The 12661-nt window shown below is 44.3% G+C and overlaps 3 non-coding genes and 1 pseudogene across 3 annotated transcripts; all 4 read right to left on the bottom strand.

Annotated features, from left to right (window-relative positions):
• Window positions 1-5329: 5329 nt before the first annotated feature.
• Window positions 5330-5448, bottom strand: LOC142999752 (5S ribosomal RNA). The gene has a single exon (XR_012963425.1). It is a non-coding gene; the product is annotated as a 5S ribosomal RNA (ribosomal RNA).
• Window positions 5449-5693: 245 nt separating this feature from the next.
• On the bottom strand, window positions 5694-5812 carry LOC142999782 (5S ribosomal RNA). The gene has a single exon (XR_012963454.1). It is a non-coding gene; the product is annotated as a 5S ribosomal RNA (ribosomal RNA).
• Window positions 5813-6051: 239 nt separating this feature from the next.
• LOC142999938 (5S ribosomal RNA) lies at window positions 6052-6170 on the bottom strand (annotated as a pseudogene).
• Window positions 6171-6415: 245 nt separating this feature from the next.
• LOC142999830 (5S ribosomal RNA) lies at window positions 6416-6534 on the bottom strand. Its single transcript, XR_012963501.1, has one exon. It is a non-coding gene; the product is annotated as a 5S ribosomal RNA (ribosomal RNA).
• Window positions 6535-12661: the final 6127 nt, after the last annotated feature.

Here is a 12661-nt window from a genome sequence, read left to right as displayed (position 1 = left end):
GCACTTCTGCCACGCGTAAATCTTTGCGTTTCCCATAAATTTCCCTAACAGTCGAATCCGTGCACTAAGCTTTTTACTTTTCAGGTCCACCAATTTCAAACCGCCCTCCTTCTGCCCATTGATGAGCACCTTCCTGGCTATCAAATGCTGTTTTTTATTCCAGATGAAAGCACTCATCATGTCATTCAGCTTTCCTATTACCCTGTCCGGCATTTCACAGACTCTTAGCGCATACTGACACTTGGACAGGAGGAGGGCGTTAGTTACTATCACTTTACCCCTTAGATTCAATTTCCTCCCGGACCAGAAATCCAATCGCATTTTGATTTTTCCCTCTATTTCACCCCACGTTTGTTTTGTTGCTGCATCTCGATTCTTACCTACGTATACACCCAAAACCTTCACCATTTCATTTCTCTTTACAAAATTCCATTTATTTACACAATCGAAACCATCACCAAAGCCCATTAGCTCGGTTTTTTCCGCATTGATTTTGGCCCCAGATGCCCTCTCATAGCACTCTACATGCTGCAGCACCCTGTCTACACTCCTCTCATCCCTAACCGTAATACTTATGTCATCTGCGTACTGGTAGATTTTCGTGTCCGTTTTATCTTCCATTTCAATCCCCAAAATCCCTGGGTCCCTCCTAATGAGGGCAGACAAGGGTTCTGCCGCTATGGAGTATAACATAGCTGAAAGCGGGCATCCTTGCCTGATTGACCTCTCCAGAGCGAAGCTCTCAGTTAACCTCCCGTTTATTTTCACCCTACTGATGGCATTCCTATATATTAACCTAATCCATTTAGTGAAACCTTTCCCGAAACCCATCTTTCCCAGTGTTTTAAACAAAAAATCATGATCCACCCTATCAAACGCCTTCTCTAAATCAACCCCTATGTACAGCCCTCCCTTCTGATTCATTTTGTCAAAGATGTCCTGGATCGATAAGATGATGTCACTAATGTCTCTCCCTACCACACCATAACACTGACAGGGATTCACCACTGTGCCTATCACCTCCTTCAATCTGTTTGCCAGGATTTTAGCCAGTATTTTATAATCTATATTTAGCAGACTAATTGGCCTATAATTCCCCAAATCCCCTTTGTCACCCTTATTCTTATACACCACTCGGATTAGCCCCGTGAAGAAGTCCCCAGATGCTTTCCCCTCCCGCTCCATGCATTGAAAGATTCTCAGGAGAATTGGCTTTATCACCTGTTTAAAGGTGATGTAAAATTCCCCCGATAACCCATCCAGCCCTGGACTTTTGTTCTTATTCAAACCATTTATTGCTCTTTCCAATTCTTCCTCTGTTATGTTTTTATCACAGTCTGCTCTGTCCTCTTCCCCTAATTTTTTTTCTATCCCTTCAAAAACACTGTGGTCTGTAGAGTTTACCTCCATCTTTGAAAAAAGTTTTTTAAAATGTTTATGAGCCACCTCCAGCATTTCCCCTGTCTTCTCCATTGTCTTACCCTCTTCATTTTTCAGGTTTTGCAGATGAGCTTTCTTTTGCTGTCTTTTTTCAAGCCCTAAAAAGAAACTTGTATTCTTTTCCCCTTCTAAAATATCCTTCATCCTTGATCTGATAGCTGCCCCTCTGCTCCGTTTCTTCTCAAGCTCATCTAATTGTTTTCTCAGCATGAGATATTTTAGATTGTTGAAGTTTTCCTCTGCAATCGACCTTTCCAGCTCTTTATTAATCTGGTCTCTTAAACTATACTCAGTCCTTCTTTCCTTCTCCATTTTATTTTTACAATAGTTTATTGTCACTTTTTTGATGTGCAATTTCACCTCCTCCCACCACTCCCCCATATTTATGCAACCCCCCCCGAGTTCTCTTTTTCTTTCTTTCAGTAGATTTTCAACTTTCTCCCTATATTTTCCATCCAGCAAAACACTGTTATTTAAACACCATAACCCTCCACCTTTGTGCTCTTTCTCCCCCAGCTCCACCCATAACCTTGCATGATCGCTAAACCCTGTGAACTCATACCAGCATTTTGAAATCTTTTTTTCCAGCCCAGATGCTAATAGACATAAGTCAATCCTGGACTGTTTAAGTGCCCCAGAACCGTCTGTCGTCTGGAAAAGCCCCTTTCTCCCATATTGCGCACCCTCCACAGATCTACCAGGTTGAAATAGTCAAAAAGCTCATTTAGCGATTTCCTACTTATATCACTTTTGTATGTATTGTTGCTTGATATATCCAACCTCGTAAGTGCACAGTTAAAATCCCCCACTACACAAATGTTCCCTCCCAAATGCGGTTTTAGTTGATCAAAGAAAATTCCACGCTTGTTGTCCTCATTCGATGCATAAATATTCAAAAGTTTGTAAAGCACATTCCTGTAAATAAATTCAATACCGATCACCCTTCCCTCATCATCCTTCACTATTTCCTTAACATTTTGGATCTTATCTCCTTTCGCAAAAATAGCGACTCCGGCTCGTCCATTTACACCGTTGTTTGCCCACACTTTTCCAGCCCATGTATCCCTCAGATAGCTTCTCCACTCCCTTGTCCACCTAGTCTCTTGTACACAGAGGATGTCAAAAGTATCCACCCTTAAAACATCTCTCATCTTGCTAATACATCTTAAGCCGTTTGTGTTTTGCGATAGTATTTTTAACATTGTAAATACATAGAGATAAATCAGGCCCATCATCTTTATGCTACAGTTCACGTCTTACTTTTTCCTCTTTTTGATCCCCTTGTCTTCAGCATCCATTGCAGTCTTCTCTTCCCCAGCTCCTGGCTGTTTCCGAGGTCCATATCAGACTCCGAGTTCCCCGACTCTTGAGACCCCGTCAAGCATATCTCTGAGTCTGATTCTGGGGGCCGCTGAAGTTGAACAATTTTCACCTTCCTCTCCTTTCTCTCCGATGTATCCACACTCTGCCCCTCTGCTGCGTCTCCATGTCCCGGCACCTCAGCTGTCGATCCTCTCACCTCCATTCCTTGCTCTCCGTCCGACTCCAGTATGTCTCTTCCTTTCTCCGCTTCCCCCTCCGCACGATCCTTCTCGGTCTCCTCCCTCTCAGAGATATTCTCTCTCGATTCTTCCTGCTCCTCACGTTGCTTTCCTCCCGTCCCTGGAGCATGATCAACGTCCTCACAAACACATCTGCTGCTCTCCTTTTTGCAGCTCTGGCATTTGTTCCCTCTGCCCATGCACTCCCTTGCATAGTGCCCCTGCTCTCCACATTTTCTACAAAGGAAATCTGGACAGTCCCTCAGGATATGACCAGTCTGTATGCACTGTCTGCACACTTTCACCTGTTTGTCGTGCAAAACTCTGAAGAACTCTGCTCCAAAAGCCGTCTCAAACTTGGTCGAATATGGAAGTGATTGGACCGTCTCCGTGAATTTAACTTTCACGTATCTTGTTCCGTCAGCAATTCTAGTTCCCGGCCACATTCTCCTGATGATCGGGGATACTGCACTCACTCCCCAGCTGTTCAGCTTGCCCAGAATGACGCTGTCCGTGATATACGCCGGCAGCCCCAGAAACGAGACCACCAGCTCATCATTACATAACTCCTTGGACATGATCGCGGTCTGTCCAATTTTTATGCCGTCCAATAGTCTTTCTTTCCCCTTCGGGTGATTCATTGTGATCTCATATTTATTTCTGCCCGTGTACCGGCAGGCGATGATTTTCCCACAAGTGTCTTGTATTGCCTGGATCAGCTCCATTGCGGTCACTTTATCTTCTCCAATCAGCTCCAGCGCGAGCGTTAAATTTTGCTGAAACTCTTCAGCTTTATCCTTAATAATCCGTATCTCTTCCTCTCTGATGATTTCTCTCTCCTGCCCTCTTCCTCCTTCCGCATTTTCGGCTACGTCAGGAGCTGTCACCGCACGTGTGTCCTCCATTTCTCCCGTCATATTCTGACCGTCCACGGTCCTGTACGCCCGATCGTCTTTCACCATCGGCTCGTTTGCCTCGGCCGTCCGGTCCGGGCCCGGTGCAGCGACTCTGGCTCCCTTTCCTCTGGTTCTCACCATACTTGGAGCACAGTATAAACTATTTTCCATCAGGAAAACACAAACCAAACAAACAAATAACTTAAAGTGTCCCCCAGACAGTCAAAACTGCTGGGGGTGGCTCCAAAAACCGAGCTATCAAAGAAACGAAAAATCTGGGCTTAAAGAAACGCCACAGTTTAAACTCAAAATCAAAATTGCCGCACAGGATCAGTCAAAATACACGCACGCCTGGAGCTCACACACACCTCCTCTTACTTCCGTGTTCAGAGTGGTATGGCCGTAAACGAGGAGCGCAGCCACACAGAGGCTCTTTATAGGTGAGACAGACCCAGTTCAAGTCACCGTGTACACATGACTACACTCAAGTTCATGTATATCACAATTTACATGATGCCTTCATCAGAAGAACACAGAAGCCTCTATCTCCTTCCTTTTCACAGATATGGGCTTTTCAAGTTTTCTCTAGTTTCAAGAATCGATGACCCGCGGGTCAACATTTTTAGAAAATTTTCAATATTCCCCAATTTGCCCCAAATTTACACAAATTGATGGCATTTCTGTCTGGATGCTGCGTCTGAAATTTTAGCTCTCTATCTCCTTCCTTGTCACAGATATGGGCTTTTAAAGTTTTCTCCAGTTTCAAAAATCGATGACCCGGGTGTCAACTTTTTTCCAAAATTTTCAATATTCCCCAATTTGCCCCAATTTACACACATTGATGGCATTTCTGCCTGGATGCTGCGTCTGAAATTTTAGCTCTCTATCTCCTTCCTTGTCACAGATATGGGCTTTTCAAGTATCTCCAGTTTCAAAAATCGATGACCACATTTTTAGAAAATTTTCAATATTCCCCAATTTGCCCCAAATTTACACACATTGATGGCATTTCTGCCTGGATGCTGCGTCTGCAATTTTAGCTCTCTATCTCCTTCCTTGTCACAGATATTGGCTTTTAAAGTTTTCTCCAGTTTCAAAAATTGATGACCCGGGTCAACATTTTTAGAAAATTTTCAATATTCCCCAATTTACCCCAAATTTACACACATTGATGGCATTTCTGCCTGGATGCTGCGCACTTTCATCATCATCATCATCATCATCATCATCATCATCATCATCGTCACACAGTGGCTCGTGTACTTCACTTCTCATGTGCATTCAATCTTCTCATATTATGCCCATGTGCAATACTCATTTTCTGAATGTATGCTTTCATATAAGATAAGATAAGATACAACTTTATTCTCCCGAGGGAAATTGCGTGTTGACAGAGGGAGTGTAACATGAGGGAGGAGGACCAGGTGAGGCCTGCTGCTCAGAGGGCCAAAATGCTTACGGCACCGGGTATTCCCAAGCGGTCTCCCATCTAAGTACTAACCTGGCCCGACGCTGATTAGCTTCCGAGATCAGAAGAGATCGGGCGTGTTCAGAGTGGTATGGCCGTAAACGAGGAGAGCAGCCACACAGAGGCTCTTTATAGGTGACACAGACCCAGTTCAAGTCACCGTGTACGCATGACTACACTCAAGTTCATGTATATCCCAATTTACATGATGCCTTCATCAGAAAAACACTAACATTTCAGATAAGATAAGATACAACTTTATTCTCCCGAGGGAAATTGGGTGTTGACAGAGGGAGTGAAACATGAGGGAGGAGGACCAGGTGAGGCCTGCTGCTCAGAGGGCCAAAATGCTTACGGCACCGGGTATTCCCAGGCGGTCTCCCATCCAAGTACTAACCTGGCCCGACGCTGATTAGCTTCCGAGATTAGACGAGATCGGGCGTGTTCAGAGTGGTATGGCCGTAAACGAGGAGAGCAGCCACACAGAGGCTCTTTATAGGTGAGACAGACCCAGTTCAAGTCACCGTGTACACATGACTACACTCAAGTTCATGTATATCACAATTTACATGATGCCTTCATCAGAAGAACACTAACATTTCTGATAAGATAAGATACAACTTTATTCTCCCGAGGGAAATTGCGTGTTCACAGAGGGAGTGAAACGAGGAGGACCAGGTGAGGCCTGCTGCTCAGAGGGCCAAAATGCTTACTGCACCGGGTATTCCCAGGCTGTCTCCCATCCAAGTACTAACCTGGCCCGACGCTGATTAGCTTCCGAGATCAGACGAGATCGGGCGTGTTCAGAGTGGTATGTCCGTAAACGAGGAGAGCAGCCACACAGAGGCTCTTTATAGGTGAGACAGACCCAGTTCAAGTCACCGTGTACACATGACTACACTCAAGTTCATGTATATCACAATTTACATGATGCCTTCATCAGAAGAACACTAACATTTCTGATAAGATAAGATACAACTTTATTCTCCCGAGGGAAATTGCGTGTTCTCAGAGGGAGAGAAACATGAGGGAGGAGGACCAGGTGAGGCCTGCTGCTCAGAGGGCCAAAATGCTTACTGCACCAGGTATTCCCAGGCGGTCTCCCATCCAAGTGCTAACCTGGCCCGACGCTGCTTAGCTTCCGAGATCAGACGAGATCGGGCGTGTTCAGAGTGGTATGGCCGTAAACGAGGAGAGCAGCCACACAGAGGCTCTTTATAGGTGAGACAGACCCAGTTCAAGTCACCGTGTACACATGACTACACTCAAGTTCATGTATATCACGATTTACATGATGCCTTCATCAGAAGAACACTAACATTTCAGAAAAGATAAGATACAACTTTATTCTCCCGAGGGAAATTGCGTGTTGACAGAGGGAGTGAAACATGAGGGAGGAGGACCAGGTGAGGCCTGCTGCTCAGAGGGCCAAAATGCTTACGGCACCGGGTATTCCCAGGCGGTCTCCCATCCAAGTACTAACCTGGCCCGACGCTGCTTAGCATCCGAGATTGTGCGTGTTTTTTTTTTCTCTTTTATTATCAAAAAATAAATATTTTTACAAATACATTTTACACAAGTAAATACAAGTCATTTCAAATCAAATCAAATTATTTCCAACAATCCATAACACCATTCATCACATCTTTTTTTTTTTTTTTTTTTTTCCTTCACCCATCACCCCTCACCCTTGACCTATTGACATTTGCACCCCACCCTGATTTCCACACACAAATAGACAGTTATCTTCCAGCACCTTTTGTTTGAAATTCTTGTCCCCACCATCCCACAGCAGACTCACATTCCTTTTCATAAAGTTACAGAAAAATCTCCAGATGTTCACTTTTTTGTCCTCGAAATGTGAATAGTTTCTCCGAAGTCTGATGACATGTTTGGCATAACTCAGAATGTAATTGATAAGCCATTTGTTCACCCCTGCTTTCCTTTCCTTATACCCAAATAGAAAAAACCTCTCCCATTTTTCCTTTTCCGTGATTGTGACTCTACATTTTTGAAAGCATTGGTCCAGTTTCTCAAAAAACACTTTTAACTCCTTACATTCAAAAATAAAGTGCCTAAATGTCTCCACTTCCACCTCACATATATCACAAACCTTGCTGTTGAGTCTATTTATCTGGTTTAGCACCAAATTGACAAATATTCTATTGTGTCTGAGCCTGAAATTTGTATCAAAGCACTCTGATGAAATGAACTTCACATTTAGATCTGACCAAATGTGCTCCCTCTGAAGCCCATGGAACTGCCTTAGCCATACTTCCTCAGCTGCCGCTTTCGTCTTTTCCTTTCCCAAAAACACTCTATATAGTATCTTGGAGTTAACTGATCGTATGTCATGCTCTTTCCCTCCTTGGATGAGGGAGAAACTGACCAACTCCAGAGCCTTCTCTGCCCTCCTCCCCTTCACCAGCGCCACCCAGCTACGAGGTAACCCCTCTAAAATTCTCTGGCATAGTCTTTTGATCTCTATTGGTCTCACTTTCCCTAATCTTCCCCTGACCTCCTGGATTACTTCCTCCTGCAGAAATCCACCACCTCTTTGGATAAAGTGCTTCACCTGATTTAAACCTAGTTCCTCCAAGTACCTCCCTGAAAATACCTTCCCCTGACACCTTATTGCCGGATTTCTGAAAACTGGTTGGTGTAACACCTGCTCCGCAGTCTCACATCTAAACTTTAAATCCCCCAGTAAAATATTCCACGCTTCAAGTATTTCCCCTGTAAATGCATTAACCTGTGCTCTTTCCCTTTGCTCCGTTTCCCTACATAGATTAAACACTCCTCTATTATCCCACCCCTGTAGGCAAGAGTCGAGGCACTTCTGCCACGCGTAAATCTTTGCGTTTCCCATAAATTTCCCTAACAGTCGAATCCGTGCACTAAGCTTTTTACTTTTCAGGTCCACCAATTTCAAACCGCCCTCCTTCTGCCCATTGATGAGCACCTTCCTGGCTATCAAATGCTGTTTTTTATTCCAGATGAAAGCACTCATCATGTCATTCAGCTTTCCTATTACCCTGTCCGGCATTTCACAGACTCTTAGCGCATACTGACACTTGGACAGGAGGAGGGCGTTAGTTACTATCACTTTACCCCTTAGATTCAATTTCCTCCCGGACCAGAAATCCAATCGCATTTTGATTTTTCCCTCTATTTCACCCCACGTTTGTTTTGTTGCTGCATCTCGATTCTTACCTACGTATACACCCAAAACCTTCACCATTTCATTTCTCTTTACAAAATTCCATTTATTTACACAATCGAAACCATCACCAAAGCCCATTAGCTCGGTTTTTTCCGCATTGATTTTGGCCCCAGATGCCCTCTCATAGCACTCTACATGCTGCAGCACCCTGTCTACACTCCTCTCATCCCTAACCGTAATACTTATGTCATCTGCGTACTGGTAGATTTTCGTGTCCGTTTTATCTTCCATTTCAATCCCCAAAATCCCTGGGTCCCTCCTAATGAGGGCAGACAAGGGTTCTGCCGCTATGGAGTATAACATAGCTGAAAGCGGGCATCCTTGCCTGATTGACCTCTCCAGAGCGAAGCTCTCAGTTAACCTCCCGTTTATTTTCACCCTACTGATGGCATTCCTATATATTAACCTAATCCATTTAGTGAAACCTTCCCCGAAACCCATCTTTCCCAGTGTTTTAAACAAAAAATCATGATCCACCCTATCAAACGCCTTCTCTAAATCAACCCCTATGTACAGCCCTCCCTTCTGATTCATTTTGTCAAAGATGTCCTGGATAGATAAGATGATGTCACTAATGTCTCTCCCTACCACACCATAACACTGACAGGGATTCACCACTGTGCCTATCACCTCCTTCAATCTGTTTGCCAGGATTTTAGCCAGTATTTTATAATCTGTATTTAGCAGACTAATTGGCCTATAATTCCCCAAATCACCTTTGTCACCCTTATTCTTATACACCACTCGGATTAGCCCCGTGAAGAAGTCCCCAGATGCTTTCCCCTCCCGCTCCATGCATTGAAAGATTCTCAGGAGAATTGGCTTTATCACCTGTTTAAAGGTGATGTAAAATTCCCCCGATAACCCATCCAGCCCTGGACTTTTGTTCTTATTCAAACCATTTATTGCTCTTTCCAATTCTTCCTCTGTTATGTTTTTATCACAGTCTGCTCTGTCCTCTTCCCCTAATTTTTTTTCTATCCCTTCAAAAACACTGTGGTCTGTAGAGCTTACCTCCATCTTTGAAAAAAGTTTTTTAAAATGTTTATGAGCCACCTCCAGCATTTCCCCTGTCTTCTCCATTGTCTTACCCTCTTCATTTTTCAGGTTTTGCAGATGAGCTTTCTTTTGCTGTCTTTTTTCAAGCCCTAAAAAGAAACTTGTATTCTTTTCCCCTTCTAAAATATCCTTCATCCTTGATCTGATAGCTGCCCCTCTGCTCCGTTTCTTCTCAAGCTCATCTAATTGTTTTCTCAGCATGAGATATTTTAGATTGTTGAAGTTTTCCTCTGCAATCGACCTTTCCAGCTCTTTATTAATCTGGTCTCTTAAACTATACTCAGTCCTTCTTTCCTTCTCCATTTTATTTTTACAATAGTTTATTGTCACTTTTTTGATGTGCAATTTCACCTCCTCCCACCACTCCCCCATATTTATGCAACCCCCCCCGAGTTCTCTTTTTCTTTCTTTCAGTAGATTTTCAACTTTCTCCCTATATTTTCCATCCAGCAAAACACTGTTATTTAAACACCATAACCCTCCACCTTTGTGCTCTTTCTCCCCCAGCTCCACCCATAACCTTGCATGATCGCTAAACCCTGTGAACTCATACCAGCATTTTGAAATCTTTTTTTCCAGCCCAGATGCTAATAGACATAAGTCAATCCTGGACTGTTTAAGTTTCCCCAGAACCGTCTGTCGTCTGGAAAAGCCCCTTTCTCCCATATTGCGCACCCTCCACAGATCTACCAGGTTGAAATAGTCAAAAAGCTCATTTAGCGATTTCCTACTTATATCACTTTTGTATGTATTGTTGCTTGATATATCCAACCTCGTAAGTGCACAGTTAAAATCCCCCACTACACAAATGTTCCCTCCCAAATGCGGTTTTAGTTGATCAAAGAAAATTCCACGCTTGTTGTCCTCATTCGGTGCATAAATATTCAAAAGTTTGTAAAGCACATTCCTGTAAATAAATTCAATACCGATCACCCTTCCCTCATCATCCTTCACTATTTCCTTAACATTTTGGATCTTATCTCCTTTAGCAAAAATAGCGACTCCGGCTCGTCCATTTACACCGTTGTTTGCCCACACTTTTCCAGCCCATGTATCCCTCAGATAGCTTCTCCCCTCCCTTGTCCACTTAGTCTCTTGTACACAGAGGATGTCAAAAGTATCCACCCTTAAAACATCTCGCATCTTGTTAATACATCTTAAGCCGTTTGTGTTTTGCGATAGTATTTTTAACATTGTAAATACATAGAGATAAATCAGGCCCATCATCTTTATGCTACAGTTCACGTCTTACTTTTTCCTCTTTTTGATCCCCTTGTCTTCAGCATCCATTGCAGTCTTCTCTTCCCCAGCTCCTGGCTGTTTCCGAGGTCCATATCAGACTCCGAGTTCCCCGACTCTTGAGACCCCGTCAAGCATATCTCTGAGTCTGATTCTGGGGGCTGCTGAAGTTGAACAATTTTCACCTTCCTCTCCTTTCTCTCCGATGTATCCACACTCTGCCCCTCTGCTGCGTCTCCATGTCCCGGCACCTCAGCTGTCGATCCTCTCACCTCCATTCCTTGCTCTCCATCCGCCTCCAGTATGTCTCTTCCTTTCTCCGCTTCCCCCTCCGCACGATCCTTCTCGGTCTCCTCCCTCTCAGAGATATTCTCTCTCGATTCTTCCTGCTCCTCACGTTGCTTTCCTCCCGTCCCTGGAGCATGATCAACGTCCTCACAAACACATCTGCTGCTCTCCTTTTTGCAGCTCTGGCATTTGTTCCCTCTGCCCATGCACTCCCTTGCATAGTGCCCCTGCTCTCCACATTTTCTACAAAGGAAATCTGGACAGTCCCTCAGGATATGACCAGTCTGTATGCACTGTCTGCACACTTTCACCTGTTTGTCGTGCAAAACTCTGAAGAACTCTGCTCCAAAAGCCGTCTCAAACTTGGTCGAATATGGAAGTGATTGGACCGTCTCCGTGAATTTAACTTTCACGTATCTTGTTCCGTCAGCAATTCTAGTTCCCGGCCACATTCTCCTGATGATCGGGGATACTGCACTTACTCCCCAGCTGTTCAGCTTGCCCAGAATGACGCTGTCCGTGATATACGCCGGCAGCCCCAGAAACGAGACCACCAGCTCATCATTACATAACTCCTTGGACATGATCGCGGTCTGTCCAATTTTTATGCCGTCCAATAGTCTTTCTTTCCCCTTCGGGTGATTCATTGTGATCTCATATTTATTTCTGCCCGTGTACCGGCAGGCGATGATTTTCCCACAAGTGTCTTGTATTGCCTGGATCAGCTCCATTGCGGTCACTTTATCTTCTCCAATCAGCTCCAGGGCGAGCGTTAAATTTTGCTGAAACTCTTCAGCTTTATCCTTAATAATCCGTATCTCTTCCTCTCTGATGATTTCTCTCTCCTGCCCTCTTCCTCCTTCCGCATTTTCGGCTACGTCAGGAGCTGTCACCGCACGTGTGTCCTCCATTTCTCCCGTCATATTCTGACCGTCCACGGTCCTGTACGCCCGATCGTCTTTCACCATCGGCTCGTTTGCCTCGGCCGTCCGGTCCGGGCCCGGTGCAGCGACTCTGGCTCCCTTTCCTCTGGTTCTCACCATACTTGGAGCACAGTATAAACTATTTTCCATCAGGAAAACACAAACCAAACAAACAAATAAATAACTTAAAGTGTCCCCCAGACAGTCAAAACTGCTGGGGGTGGCTCCAAAAACCGAGCTATCAAAGAAACGAAAAATCTGGGCTTAAAGAAACGCCACAGTTTAAACTCAAAATCAAAATTGCCGCACAGGATCAGTCAAAATACACGCACGCCTGGAGCTCACACACACCTCCTCTTACTTCCGTGTTCAGAGTGGTATGGCCGTAAACGAGGAGCGCAGCCACACAGAGGCTCTTTATAGGTGAGACAGACCCAGTTCAAGTCACCGTGTACACATGACTACACTCAAGTTCATGTATATCACAATTTACATGATGCCTTCATCAGAAACACACATTTCTGGATAATGAAGTCTTACCTAATGTAACTGATAATCATCACATAGAACATAAAGAGGGACCA

This window comes from Genypterus blacodes, unplaced genomic scaffold (genome assembly GCF_046128005.1).
Source record: "Genypterus blacodes isolate CSIRO-AG114 ecotype Tasmania unplaced genomic scaffold, CSIRO-AGI_Gbla_v1 ptg000044l_1, whole genome shotgun sequence".
NCBI lineage: Eukaryota > Metazoa > Chordata > Actinopteri > Ophidiiformes > Ophidiidae > Genypterus > Genypterus blacodes.
This window is presented reverse-complemented; position numbering and strand designations above follow the sequence as displayed.